The sequence below is a fragment of the Myxine glutinosa genome, chromosome 1, assembly GCF_964187855.1.
Source record: "Myxine glutinosa chromosome 1, kmMyxGlut1.1, whole genome shotgun sequence".
NCBI lineage: Eukaryota > Metazoa > Chordata > Myxini > Myxiniformes > Myxinidae > Myxine > Myxine glutinosa.
This window is the reverse complement of record NC_136261.1, coordinates 211,379,976-211,395,988: the sequence shown is the minus strand read 5'-3', so window position 1 is coordinate 211,395,988 and position 16,013 is coordinate 211,379,976. Positions and strand designations below refer to the sequence as shown.

The following is a 16,013-nucleotide window of genomic DNA, read 5'->3' as shown; positions in this document are numbered from 1 at the left end:
TTTAAGTTCTTCCTCTAACTCCACTTTATTTTTTTCTATGTGCTCCCGCACCTCCCGCTCTTTAACCTCCATCACCTCTACCACTTTGTTCATTTTCCTCGTCAGGTCCTCATGTACCGTCTGACACTCTTTTTTAATTACCCCTACGTCCTTTTTCATCTCCTTCTGTGTCGATTTTAAACCCTCTATTACCGCTGTGTTCTTCTTTACCTGGTCCCCCAACTCCTTTTGTCCCACTGTCAGTTGTTCTACTCCCAGCGTCAACTCCTCTATACCACCTTGCAATTTTACAGTCCCCTTTCTCACCTCCTTCTCCATGCGCTCCTTACAGTGCCTCACCTCCTCGCGCACTCCTCCGACCTCCTCACTCACACCTCTTCTGATCTCTTCTCCCATCACTTGCATCTCCTGCCCAGATGCCACCCTCATCTGCTCCATTTCCTCCCTGTGAGCATCCAGTTTGGTTTCTACCCCCATTCTGACCTCCTCTATCTGCTGCCCCATTTGTTTAACTTCCCTTTCCGCTTGGTCCCTCATGTCCCTCAATTTGCCTTCCATACTGTTTTATAACCCCTCTAACCCCTTTTTCATCCCTTCCATTTGATTCTCCTGAACGGCCATTCTGTTTTCTACCCCCATTAACCCCTCCTGTATTTCCCCTAATCTATTGTCTAATCCCTCTATTCTACTCCCTAACCCCCCGATCTGGGCCCCCATGTCATCCCTCAATTTCTCGCTATTGGACCCCATTTGGCCCTCCAATCGCTCACCCTGAGCATCCATCCGGTTCCCCATTACCCCCATTTGGCCCTCCAATCGCTCACCCTGAGCATCCATCCGGTTCCCCATTACCCCCATTTGGCTTCCCATTGCCCCCATTTGGTTTCCCATTACCCCTAATTGCTCACTCTGAGCCCTCATTTCCTCCCTCATTTTCTCGCTATTCTGGGCCATAAGGGCCTTCATTTGTATGAAAAAAAAGGTCCAAATCTACCAGCGGCGCTACTACGGTCGCGGGCGTGGGCGCCGTGGCCATGTGCGAGGCGCCATTTCGCGCGCCCGAAACCTCGTGCGCGACGACGCTATTTTGCGAATCTGCTACCCTCACTGCTTCGCTCTCCTCTTGTCCCTCAATTTGGTCCTGGATCGACCCTGCCTCACTCTCTTCTACCGGAACCCAGCCGTCTTGGTCTGCCATAGCGCGACTTTGAAAATTCGGGTTTTTATTTTTTTTGTAAAACACAATTAAATTTCGTTGTTATAATTTCGAGCGCGTGAAACGCGCTCCGGATCGAATCCCACTTCCCGACACCAATTGTTACAGACGCGGTTTTGGATGTTAGTTTACCGAGTGGTTTGGTATGACCGCGTCTGCACAGTTTACCCGATTCCACTCGAACGTTGGCCAAATCGCGCTATGCTAAATCAATTAAGGAAAGGACACAACGGCTGGGTTAGATGACACGACACCAGGGGTACAGTTCTCAAGACCTCCGGAGGAGGTTATAATATTTGTATGCGGAACGTTTAGATTACAAGGACAAGAGGTACAGCATAGGAAGGTAGGCACTTAGACACACTTATCTTATTCCCGACAGACCACAGATAAACGGGACAAGACTGACTCACACAGGGATTGATGGCAAGGAAGGGCAGGTAGTCGATGGACAGCACAAGGTGCACCTTGGCTCAGGGACAGGATAGCGCGGTCCAAAAGATGCAGGGAGGTATCGGCGCGCTGGAGGTGGCGTCTGTTTCTCCTCAAGCTGGGGGCGCATCTGACGTCACCTCCGGTAAGTCGCTGCGTATATCCAGCGGGGAGTGACACGCCCTCGGCTCGTTAGCTCCGCCCCAGATGGAATCGGCCCGCCGCTTCTTATTGGGTGCGGGGGGGTTACCGGGCTCCGCCCTTGACGAGGAGCTGACAGTCAGCCCCTTCGTGGTAACCCCGTCGGAGCACATGGGCAATGGCGGCTAACCAAGCCGGAGTGAGGACGCACACTCCCCGCGCGCTGTTGTTGTAGTTGTTGTTGTTGTTGTAGTTTCATGAGGAAGATGGGAGGAGGTATGGGGAGGTCCTAAACTCACTACTGGTGCCATACAATCACATTCTGGTGCAACGAAGAGTCAGAATTAATGGAAACGAGTCCTTAACTGACATAGACTAAGAATAACTAGCAAGATGTCCTATAGTTGTCTACGTGAGATGCGGTGAACCTGGGCACGACATTTAATGGGGGAAAAAAGGGGAAGGTCGGTTCTACAGAGTGTTGTTTACAGACAATGGGACTAGGGAATGGGGGATTGGGGATAGTTGGGGAGTATTGGGGAAATAGGGGAATATTTACAAGCGGATATGGATGGAGGCCAAATTCCATATCCGCAACAATATCAACAGACTGATGTAAAATAAATCAATGCAAAACTAAGATCTATAGTGGATCATTGAGGCCTTCTAGACCTCACTTACACTCTCTGAAGATGGTACAACAATCTTTATGGCACGCTTGGGAAGTGGACGCTCGGTAAGCCGTGAGCTATCAACAATTTGGTTGGAAGAACATACTGACAGATTGAGCCTGCAGGTATGTGCAAAATATGACCACGACGTAGCTGCAACTTTCCCTGCTCAACTTGCACAGCTAATCGAGGAGAAGGGGTATGTACTGGAGCAGGTCTTCATTGCAGATGAGACGAGCCTGTTCTGCTAGAAAATGCCCACGACGACTTTCATCTCGAAGTGACAGAGGACAGCATCAGGCTTCAAGGATGCTAATGATTGGGTATCTCTTCTCCTATGCCCCAATGTCAAAGGGGACTGCATGATTAAGCCATTGATGGTGTACCGTACCTTGAACCCAACCCACGTGTTTTCAAGGGAAAAAAACAAGCAAACTCTGCCCATATTTTGGATGGCCAACAGAAAGGTGTGGGTAATAGCTACCATTTTTGTGGATTGGTTCCACAACTGTTTTGTCCTTCAAGTGGATAGGCACATGGCAGACAAGAACCTCTCCTTCAAGATTCCCCTGAGTCACCGAGGGTGGCCCATGCCAATGTCAAGGCCATCGTCCTGCCACCCAACACCACCTCCCTGATCTAACCACGAGACCAAGGGGTGATTTCAATGTTTAAAACATTACACCTGCCACACCTTCCATCACATATTGGATGCTGTTGTGTTTGCCCCTGAACTTACCGTCGGGAAATGTTGGAAGAACTTCGACATAGCGCACTGTATCAGTGCCATCAAGGACTCTATCGACGAAGTCAATGCCTCCACCATCAATGCTTGCTGGCAAAATCTATGGCCACAGGCAGTGAAATACTTTAGTGGCTTTCCAGACAGCATGGAAGACAGGTGGCAAATTGCCGGGTTGGCACGACAAGTGGGAGAGGAAGGTTTCGACAACATGGAGCCTGAGGAATTGGAGGAGTGCATAGCCTCGCATGGTGAGGAGCTGAATAAGGAGGAGTTGGAGGCCATCACCAAGGCTTCCGAGGAGGTGGACGATGAGGAGGAGGGCAGTGAAGAGAGAGAAGAGGTTGCAAGGCCCAACTTGACCATCAAGTTCCTAGCTGAGGTGTTGCAGGATATGAAGTCAGTCGCTGACAAGTTGCAAGATGCCGACCCAGTGATGGAGCAGTACCTCCCGTTCAAGAGGGGGTTGGATGATGTTTTGCTGCATAGAAACCTGCAGCACTCAGCGAAACACCTTTCAATCGCCCATTTTCTTCACCCCGGCTCCTCCACCTCATCACCTGAACATTCTATGACAAAATATAACATTCATTTGAAATCAAGTTCCTCAATCATAAACTGATGTTTGTAGACAGACAGACAGAAGTGAAACAATTGCTTAACCCCCCTTTTCGATTCACATGCACTGGATAACAGGGTGCAAAACGGACCCCCTTTATGGCAGCCCTATCAGCGTACTTCCAATCATCAGCAAAGTCATGAAATCCATCATGGCAGTTGATATGAAATCCTTCCTTTTCTCTGACGGCCTCATCTCAGATCACCAATTTGTATTCAGACCAGGTCTACCTTGGACATTCTGTGGCTATTCACCCTCACCCAATAATGGATGGAGGCCCTCAATGTGAAACATGAGATCTGGGCTTTCTGTCAAGACATATCTCTTGATACAGTCTGGTATCCTGCCTTCCTCTCCAAACTCTCAAACAATGGCATCCAAGGCCAACTCCACACAATCAGGGCTTACTGACTTCCTCTACTCATAACCAATATGTAGCTCTCAACAGAATCCTTTCATCTTCTCTCCCTGTCAAGGCTGGAGTGCCCCAGGGGAGTGTTCTGGGCACAGTCTTATTACAAATCTTCATTAATGATCTCTCTCACTTTCTGGAAAATCCCTTTTATCTATTTGTCGATAACTCCACCATCTGCCACTCCACATCCTTCAAATAGGCAGGCAGCAGCCATGACAAATTCACAAGCTGATCACACATGGAATATGTCTTTCAATCCAGACAAATGCCACTCTCATTCTCTCGCTCTAAAAGGACCGTGAGTGAAACCCTCCTATCTACTTTCTTAACAATCCTCTTGAGGAAGTTCAGTCATTCAACCTCCTTTGTTCTCACTATCAGCCACAATTTTTCTTAGGCAAACCACATTTAAAAGTTGGCCTCTAAAGCTCGTCGCCGGACTGGGCATCCTCCGTCGTACAAAGTCCTTCTTTGGTACACCTGAATTCCTATCCACCAACAAGGCCTTCATCCACAGCTTGATGGAGTACTGCTCTTCGCTATGGGCTGGTCCCTTGCCTCACACTTTGTTCAGCTAGACACAGTGGAAACTAATACCTTCAAGATCAATGGAATCTCACACGATGAAGCTGAGTCGAAGAGATGAGCGTTTCACCTTCACAGACAGATCTGTGGTCTCTCTGTCTTCTACCATCTTCTTTCTGGTCTTGCACCCTCTGCTCTTTCTGTGCTTTGTCCTTCCCCCTCAGGTTTCTGCAGGGCACACACGGTCCACCATCAACCCCTTTCTGGTGAAACTCCCTAAATCCAGGATCATTTCTCACCTAAATTGGCGTTCTCACTGTCTTCTACCGACCTTGCTCCTCTCTGGCCTTGCTCCCCCAGCTCTCTCTGTGCTCTGTCCCCCAAATATTCCTGCAGGACACACAAGATCTGCCAGCAACCCTCTTCTGTTGAAACGACCAAAATCTAGGCTCTCTGCTCACCTTCACTCTTTCATTCCTCTTTTCTCCCGTCTCTGGAACAAACTCCCAAACTTTTTTCTATCCCACTCCTCCCTCCAGGTCTTCAAAACAGCTGTTCACCAATGTCTGATCATCCCCAATCCAAAACCATGATCTTTTCTATCCTCATTAACTCCTCTATCCTCTCCCCTCACCCCCAAGCCTTCTTTCTTACAAACTTACAGTTTCTGTATTCATCTTGTCCACCCATGCATCCATTCCTTCCTGAGAGTTTCCTTCTGTGTTCATCTTGTCCACCCCATGCATCCTTTCCTGTCCCCCATTCCTTCCCACACCGATTGTTTGTCCAAGTCTCCCTCTATCTTGTCCTTCAACTCCGCAGTTGGTGTCGTCCCCCGCTTTCCCCCTCTCTCTACTGTACTTTCGTCCGGTTACGTCCTGGTCTGTTCAGTGCATTATCTTTTCTATGAGCCTTGACTTTGTATACAAAAAAATATTCCTTCATCAAGGCTGCGCAATGGTTTTTTTATGCTTGTCCAGGCTCTGCCCTTTTTTAAATGCTGACTGTTAGCAAATGATGGAAGGATTCAGTTGTGTTAAAGATCACATCAAGCACTGAACGCCATTTGCATCACGTGATCATTGTATTGAACCCCCATTTTGTACAGTGGTCCATATATCCTGTGTAGATAATCCAGTCTATGAAGCTGCTGCTGGTGATACAAATGTGTCCTTTTTATCCCAATGCCACCTCATCCATATATACACCTGGTCATACGTTTCCCTTTTTAAAACCTCTTTGCGGCATGACATGTAGTAGTCTTTTTAGATTTGTGTCCCTACTCTTTCGTCTATTCTTCGTTTTAGTACTTGTGGTCATCAAGGGTATTGGTCCAATCAAGTAATACGTGCATGATGCAGTTGATGACCTTTTCCTTATACAGGGTGTGGTAAAAAAAATATGGGACAGATTTCAGGGTGGAATAATTCCATGATAATGCAAGGTAATTATTGTTTTCTTTCAGGTTGTATCAGATGAACTGCAGATTAAAAACAAACAACCAATGAATCCACAGGAATGGCAAATTGGACATTTGTGGTTGAGCAGTATTTCTCCTTAGATATTCTACGATCATGACACAAAGATAATTCAGAAGACAATTCCAAGTTTGTGATGCACCATCAAGAAAAGTAATAACTAGAACGGCACTCAGTAGAGAGCATTCCTCCGCCAGGTACGTTTTGTATCCCACTGAAAGGCCGGATTTGGATTCGGACCTGAACCAAAATCGAATCGGCTTTTTTGTCACCGAATCAACTCATCCCAAGTTTAGTCATAACTCGTCCATAACTTTTTCAAATATCACGTTGTTTGTCGCTTTTCACCCGATCTCTCAATGGTGAAGAATCACTTACAATCTATATAATAATAGCGTAAGGACTCGACTTTGTAATCCCTTTTACGCCGCACCCAGTGACCCGATGCCCACGGCACTAATGGATTTACGATCTACGAACCGCGCTCTTTGTTTATCACGTACAGCCATACTCGAAAAATCTGAATTAGCCGACGTTGGGGCCCAAAAGCATCCGATTAACTGCCGATACGACGCCATCTTATTGGCGTCTGCTGGGTAAAGGCGAAGCAAGCCGTCCGCTGATTGCACAGTCGAAGGCGACAGCAAGCCGTCCACTGAGTGGACAATCCTGAGCATGCATTTGTGCCGGTGTCATCGATCGTGGTGTACGCTAACCTCATCAGGTGGGTTTACCATAATTTCTTCCAACCGCGCTCTTTGTTTATCACGTACAGCCATACTCGAAAAATCTGTTCCAGTCGATTTACTAATCCGTTCATTTTTTAAAAGTCTATGGTTCTACTGCTGTTCCTTTCCATTGACACATACCACTGCGCCAGTGCTATGCGGATTCCTATTACGAATCCATTCATTTTTCAAAAGTATATCGTAGCGTTGTCATTTAAGTAGATTGCAATAAATACGTTGTTCATATACGCACTCTTCATTCTCATCTTTCTTCCTAACTCTTACTCGGACAAGCAAATCCCCTATGCCATCCATAGTGGTACACTCTATCCATACACCACATCCTCCCTTCCGTGGATGTTCCACGGGTTTCGGCTAGTTTTAAATAATTCTCGTATCCGAATCTAAATTCAGATCCTTTGAATTCTCCATTTGAATTTGAATTTGATTCAGATCCTTTTGATTTCTCCTTCGGTCTTTGTCACACACCCAACCTGTTAACCACGTTTCGTCCAAATCCGTCCATAACTTTTTGAGATATCCTGCTATGTATCGTTTTTGGCCCTATCTCCCATAAAGATCCGAATTCGGCCACAAGAGCTTTTTCATTTTTATTTGATTATTCACCATTGAGAGATGGGGCCAAAAACGATATACAGCAGGATTTTTCAAAAATATATGGACAGATTATGATAACTTATTGGATGAGTTGGTTAGGTGACAAGAAAAAGGTGATTGGATTTTGGTTCAGATCGGGATCCAGATGCGGCCTGTCAATGGCATACAAAGTATAAACTGTTCCGCCTGGTAGAGGTATGCGCTCTTCCAAGTGCCGTTGTAGTTTATATAAAGTCAGGCCCCGACATTAGTGGTGGATACGTTCCTGGAAAATGCTGCAAATGTCGAATTCACAAATGTGGGGGCATTGTTTCAGTGGGAAAAGGGGGGTGGGTCACAGGTTCTCTGCAGATCCTGATTCGCGGAAAATCCCATGAATGTCGACACCGCAAATGTCGGGGCATTCTTTTAATGGGGGGAACGAGGGATAGGTAACTGCGGTTCCCGATTCATAGGGGAAAATCCCACGAATGTCGACACCGCAAATGTCAGGGCATTGTTTCAATGAGGAAGAGAGGGATTTGTTCCTGGCATTTCCTGATTCATAGGGGAAAATCCCACGAATGTCGACACCGCAAATGTCAGGGCATTGTTTCAATGAGGAAGAGAGGGATTTGTTCCTGGCATTTCCTGATTCATAGGAGAAAATCCCACGAATGTCGACACCGCAAATGTCAGGGCATTGTTTCAATGAGGAAGAGAGGGATTTGTTCCCGGCATTTCCTGATGCATAGGGGAAAATTTTTAAAGTTAAAAAAAGTCTGCGACCATGAATGCACATGGTTACAGTTTCATAAAATATGCTTAAATAATATTAAAAAACGATGACACCAGGTACTGTTTACAATGTTTATTGAAGGACAGTGATTACAGTTTATTAAAAGTCCTTAAACATACAGGGTTATTTACAATAGATTACAATTTCAATGATTGTGGATTACGATTGTGGAGGATTACAATGATTAAAGCAACGACAGGACGAGTGAACTCCAAGTGCTCATCTTCGAATGCCTGATCTTCACAAGTCCGAATTACTTGTCACTTGCGAAGCCAGCTGTTCCTTATCAACCGTTCCATTGGAGCACTTAAAATACCCTTCGGACAATCCCCGGGTCATACTTGGTATGTGGGCCAAATTTAATGACTGTGACATTTGTATGTATTACAGTTACATTTGTATGTATTACTGTTACATTTGTATGTATTACTGTTACATTTGTATGTATTAGTTACATTTGTATGTATTACTGTTACATTTGTATGTATTAATGTCATAATAACCACACAAATTACTGCGATGATATTTATATATTACTGTTACATTTGTGTGTATTAGTTACATTTGTATGTATTAGTTACATTTGTATGTATTAGTTACATTTGTATTATTACATTTGCGGATTGGCTACCATGGCTGCCTGGAACATTGCCGCAAGTTTCTGTGCAGCTCGTTGTAGGGAAGCATCACGTCATCCAACCCCTCTCAAGATTGAGGTAAAGCACCATGACTGGGTCAGCTCGTTGTAGGGGAGCATCATGTCATTGTTGTAGGGTGTGGGTGTCGTTGTCGTTGTAGGATTGCTCGTTGTAGGGGAGCATCATGGTAACGCTCCATGATTGGGTCAGCTTCTTGCCCACATATCCTGCAGCACCTTACCCCAGGAACTTGGCCATAGGGTTGGTCCTTTGCTTTCAAGCTTGCAAGTGCATCGCCTCTTCCTCTTTTTGTGGTGCATTTTATTGGTGTACATCTTTTTCAGCCTCTTTATCCACTTTGTAAAACAGAAAAGAATCCAGCGAATTGCCAAAGAATTGTACACAACTTGAAAGATGATTTCGTAGATGTTCATCTCCACCATCTCTTCTTCCTGATCTTCCCTTGAAATGAAGTCCAGACATTCTGAAGGGTTTGGGTTTGCAATGAGCAAAAGAAAGAGAAAATTTTACTTGGATGACTTTGAAATCAAATTAAGCAAAACAAACGCAGATCAGCCGTTCCTAATCAATAAATCATAATCAATTATGATTCCAACATTTCAGTGTGAAAATAAAACGAGGCCAAATATCATTTAAAATCACAAAAATCACAGTTATACAAGTAATTCTCAACCTGTTGTTATATCTGCAATGAAGAAATTATTACAAAAGGTAATGCAATGAAACAGTCCACCCAACTTACGAATCACTACTATTTTCTTGTTCTCTCAACATATTTTACATTCACCATCAAAATCAACTTACGGTGAACATCCATATCATCCAGACATGTGGTTTCATTTCCAGGGATCTCAGTTGCTGGGGTCAACCAATGTGTTGGAGCGCACTTTGGGGAGCTCCATATGGAGGGCTCCCATGGGCAGGTGTCAGGTTCGATCTACAAAAAAAAGAAGTCAGAAAACTGAGTTTAGGAAAAATGTTTTAGTCCCACAACGCATTTAGACAAAGCATTATTAAATCCTTCATACATTATAGCTATGGATCCCACTTACCCTTATACATGATACAAATACATGCACATTTACACACATCTATATATCTATATATATCTGTATATATCTATATATATCTGTATATATAATGCCGACAAACGGGATGACCAGGTTTACCGACATCTGAAGGACGACACATACATTGATGAAACAACCTGCCTGTGAAACACCAGAATGACAGTTTCAATTAACACAATGACAGAACACTGGAACCTAATTGTTTTCGTCAAGTTTATTAATATTTTTTATTCTCCCGTTTTTGCACGTTTATTTTCTTTTAAATTCATTTTCTCTGCAACCCGCTTGAGCGATTGCCACGGAATTTTCACCAAAGGAGCACCTAATGCAGTAGATCTTTTTTAAATGATAAGAATGATATAATAGGTCACGAGGTGCGGGTGCCATTTTGGAAATAAAAAATAAAAAAATAACTTTGCACCTCTGTATCTCTGAAAACGCTCCATGAAAAAAATTGAAAATTGACACATCGTCAAGAACTCCCCATGAGGAGTAAAATATATGTTGATCATGACATCGGTGCCTTCATATACAACACTTAATCCGGTCATAAGTACAATGCTTAATCCAATCAGTTTGAAATGTATTGAGCGTAATCTAGGCAAAAATTGTATGGGAGAATTATTACCCCCGCCACCAAAGGTGGATGGAGGTTATGTTTTCACCCCTGTCTGTTTGTCTGTCCTTTTGTCTGTGAACAAAATATCTCGAAAAGTTGTGGACGGATTCGGACGAAATATGTCAGAGATGTAGCGTATGTGACAAGGACGAAATGATTAGATTTTGGTGAAGATCCGGATTTGGATCCGGCTATTAGAATTTTTAAGTGATTCTTCACCTTTGGGAGATAGGGCCCTAAACAATTCCTTAGTTGGATATCTCAAAAAGTTATGGACGGATTTGGACGAAACTTTGTGGATTGGTTGGGTGTCTGACAAGATCGATTCAATTGGATTTTGGTGAAGATCTGAATATGGATTCGGATATGATAATTATTTATTTTTTTCAAGTGATTCTTCACCATTGGGAGATAGGGCCAAAAACGATGCATAGCAGGATATCTCAAAAGTTTATGGATGGATTTGGACGAAACTTGTTGAACAGGTTGTTTGTGTGAGACAAAGAAGAATCGATTCAATTTTGGTGAAGATCCAGATCCGATCCAGCTTGCAGAATTTTTTAAGGGATTCTTCACCATTGATTGATATGGCCAACCAGGCGGAGGTATGCTCTCCACTGAGTGCCGTTCTCGTATTGATGATGTCATTGGTCGCATGATTCGGCAGCCATATTGGCTTGAAAATACAAACTTTCTCCAAAACGGCTCACTAGATCGATATGAAACGCCACACATATGATCTAACAGCCTTGGGAAATATATGTTGAAAACGCTCAAGTCATAGGTCACATTGTTTGTCAGCCATATTGGATAAAAAAAACGAACCTTATCCGATCAACACAAAACATCACACACATGAACTCCTTCCCAAGGCTAGGCGGCGGACATTTTTTTTGATCTCAAAGGCCATGTGGTTGGGCAGCCATATTGGATCAAAGTAAAATAAATAAATAACTTTCCATGAAACGGCTTATGCTGTTGAAGTCAAACTTTACAAAATTTAAATGTGATAGATCACATGGTCTGGCAGCCAGAATATTATATATATGTGAAGAAGAAGAAACCTTTATGAAGAAGAATAATTATTTTCACACTCCAGTACGGCTTAAAAGAATGATGTGAAACTTCACACACATTATTAACGAGTATTTTGGAATACAGTTTGGTAATTTAAACATCGGCGGTTGCATTTCTGGCAGCCATTATTAAAAATTATTTTGAATCTGAGTATTGTTTGAATTCCTTTAAATTTCATTTTTTAAATCAAATTCTGAATCGAGTTTTTTTTTTTTTTAAGAGGATTTCATTGGTCACGTGTCTGATCAAAGTGGGACGTCTTTGCACCGGACCATCACTGCCAACAGTTACAAAGTGGCAGTTCTAGTTATTATAATTAATAACACCTGTCAAAGTGATTTTAACCCAAACTAACCAATACTCGTAATCGTCATTTCAACCCAAACTAACCCATACTCGTCAAAGTGATCGACACAAACTGTCCATTTCCGTTCACACGACTTCAACCCAAACGAAGCAACACTGGTAACACCGGGAAAACATTTATTTTTCTACATTCGCTCAAGCTCTTTTTGAGCGGTGATACTTTTCCGAATTTGCCTTTTGATGTCCATTAGCCATCTTCATCACATCACCTGTATCTTTTACATTGTCCTCTGCACTCACAACCTCTGCTGCTTTACATCTGTTTCGTTATAAGAGGTTGAGAATGCAGGTTTGACTCTAAATGGTACAAGTGATGATGAGGGACCACCCCGGTGACGAGTCTGGTCTTGGATCTAATAATCATCACCAAGATCTCCATAAATTTCGGGCAGATCAGATCGCTAAATTTAACCTCTGGAGGAACATTTTAATTTTAATTTACTTCATAAATGAACAACTCATCCACTGAAATAAGTAAACCTGTTCTAGACATCACACAATCTCGCAAAACCCACACATGTAATTTCGGCCCATGAGTTGCTTGGTGGTTCTACTGCAGGAAACTAACCGTGCGTTCAACCCTCTTGAGCTAGGACGCCATGTTTGAGTGTGTTAAGTCAGGACCCCTCTGGGATTAAAGCGTGTGTTTGAGTGATGTGTTTGCGATCATACCTTCAGAAAGGAGGTCGGAAGGATGTTAACTTCGGACTTCTGAGAGACATGAAAAGGGACATGAAAAAATGTGTGATGGACAGAAGAAAACAATAATTGAGAATTAATGAAATATTTCAACAAAGTGGCCACAGATGATCAGTTATCTCTCAACAGTCAGGGATATATTCTGCATGGTGTGTGTGGTTACAGATGTGGTTTTGCGAGTGGCTATGTCACTGCGTATGTGGTTGTCCTGGCCTGTTATGAAGTGTGTACATGTTCAGTTGGCTCTGCATGTATGTCATGGTGGTATTTATATCCTCTGGGATTAAAGTGTGTGTGTTTCTGGAATGATGTGTGTGACCATACCTTCAGAAAGGAGGTCGGAACGATGTTATGAATTCCATTGTACAAATACTTGAAAACCCCTATAATCTTCCGAGGAACAGATGGAACAGTTTCCTGTGTGATGGACACAAGAGAAGAAGAATTGAGAATTAATCAAAGATATTTCACTGAAATCGTGATCAGTGTTGAGGGTGAGGGGGCACTCAGAGGAGCATTTTGTCGATATTCGTTTGGTATGAGATTAGTGGTGTTCTGGGTCGGATTGGACGAGTGATATGCTTATTGGAATCATCCACACGTGAGCACTGACAGGATGTATCAACAACACCAGGAAAGGTAAATTCATAATCCCTTCTGTGATGCATTTGTCAGGTTGAGAATGCAGGTCCGACCCAAAAGGCTACAAGTGCTGATAAGTCTGGTTCAGGGAGTGGGGTTTTGGATCGAAAAATCATCACCAAAATCTCAATTCGTGAAAATTAAGTTCCTGGCAGATCGGATCACTAAATGTAACCTTTATTTGAACATTTTATTGTAAATTTACTTCATAAATGAACAACTCATCCTCTGAGATATATAAATATGTTCTTAGCCGAATAACGTCTTCACAACACCCAAACTCGGGATGGAGATGGAGTCCTCGCAACACCCAAATCGCAGGAGATTAATTATTGACTATTGAACCACCTTGAGATAAATAGAATGCCAAATTTAAGTGTGTGACATCAAAACGCCGTGATGTCCACAGGTAACAAATGCGCACAGTGAAAACTTTTAGGAAGTGTGCAATGAACACCGCACAAGATCGAAGTGGCCATTGGTGGCGCAGTCAAGAAGTAACGGATCAAACGGCCCCTCCGATTCCTTTAAACTGAAAAGCCTGAAAGTGTTTCATTTCCTCAACAGTCATAGATTTGTGCGGGTGGAAGCGTGGTTACATATGTGGCTGCCCTCGTCTTTTGGAAAGCGTGGAAACACTTTGTTGGACGAGCATGTCTGCCCTGGTATAAGTTATATTCCCCGGCATTAAAACGTGTGTTTCTGGAGTGACATATATGCGAACATACCTTCAGAAAGGAGGACGGAACGATGTTACAGATTGTTTCACACAAAGACCTGGAAATGTCTTGGGGCTCCACAGACACAACCTTCTGTGTGATGGACAGAAGAAAACAATAATTGAGAATTAACGAAAGATATTTCACCAAAGTGGCCGCAAATGATCAGTGATAGGTTCTGGATGGTGTGAGGTTACAGCCGAAGCCAAAAATATTGGCACCCTTGCACTTTTTTTCAAAGAACTCACAATTTTCTCGAAAACTAAGTTCAAATGGACAAAAGTATTTGGCCTCCACAATTCTCTATTTCACTGTTAATTTTACAAAACCATTGTTTTTCATTCAGAACTTAATATATCCTTTGAAATCATAAAATAAAAAGAAATGCTGTTGATAAAATTATTGACACCCTCTACTTAATATTTGGTAGCACAGCCTTTGGACAAAATAACTGCAGTCAAGCACTTCCTATATCCATGAATGAGCTTCCTACACCTCTCTACTGGTAGTTTGGCCCACTCTTCTTGTGCAAACTGCTCCTGTTTTGCCAGATTTGAAAGGTGCCTTCTCCCAACTGCTGTTTTCAGATCTCCCCACAAGTGTTCAATGGGATTTAGATCTGGACTCATTGCTGGCCACTTCAGAACAGTCCAGCATTTTGTCTTGAACCATTCCAGGGTGCTTTTTGAAGTGTGTTTGGGGTCATTGTCCTGCTGGAAGACCAATGACCTTCGACGGAGACCCAGATTTCTGACACTGGGTTGAACATTGCGCTCCAAAATGCCTTGGTAATCTCTTGATTTCATGATGCCATGCACACATTCAAGTCACCCAGTGCCAGAGGCAGCACAGCAACCCCAAAACATCACTGAACCTCCTCCATGTTTGACTGTAGGGAAGGTGTTCCTTTATTTGAATGCTTCATTTTGTTTTCTGTAAACATAGAGATGACGTGCTTTACCAAAAAGCTCTTATTTGGTCTCATCTGTCCATAGGACATTCACCCAGAAGGATTTTGGCTTGTTCAGGTGTGTTTTGCCAAACTCCAGTCATGCTTTCTTCTGTCTCTCTCTCAGCAGTGAAGTCCTCAAGGGTCTTCGACCATAGAACCCCATTTCATTAAGTTGGCGACGGATGGTGCGAGTTGAAATTGTCATACTGTGTTGTGATTTAATTGACTCACTGTGTTGAAATTTATATCCTCTGTGTCTGAAGGTCAGCTTGAATCTGTTTGGCAGTTGATTGAGATGCTTTCTCCATAATTCGATCAATCGTTCGCTGTAATCTTCGATCAAGTTTTCTCTTGTGGCCACGTCCAGAGAGGTTGGCTGCAGTGCCATGGGCCTCAAACTTCCTGATAACATTGCGTACGGTGGACACAGGAACATCAAGGTCTCTGGAGATGGACTTGTAGCCTTGAGATTGTCCATGCTTGGCTACAATATTGTGTCTGACCTCCTCAGACAATTCTCTGGTTTTCTTTCTTTTCTCCATTCAAACTGGTTGAATGCGTGATTCTTACATTGCAGGCACCTGCAACTCACCAAAGGTGAGTTCAATTCCAAAGTAAAGGAGAATCACCTGCTTGAAATCCAATTATTTCTAACAACTTCTAAAACGTGCCAAAAATATTGTCCAGGCCATTTTAGGATTTTTGTGTGGAATAAGCTAAGATTTCGGAATATCTTCAGCTTTTTTTTGTTTTGTTCCACTGCAAACCAAAGACATACATTTGTGGAAACCAATTTTTTTTTAATTTCAACAATTTTCTGAAAGAAATGGTGCATTGTTTGAAAGCA

General features: G+C 43.2%; 1 long non-coding RNA gene across 1 annotated transcript; it reads right to left on the bottom strand.

Moving 5' to 3' along the window:
• Positions 1-9,887: 9,887 nt before the first annotated feature.
• LOC144893256 (uncharacterized) lies at positions 9,888-13,270 on the bottom strand. The gene is made up of 3 exons (XR_013624287.1): positions 13,178-13,270; positions 12,827-12,865; positions 9,888-9,959 (listed from the first exon to the last, which is right to left on the bottom strand). It is a non-coding gene; the product is annotated as an uncharacterized LOC144893256 (long non-coding RNA).
• Positions 13,271-16,013: the final 2,743 nt, after the last annotated feature.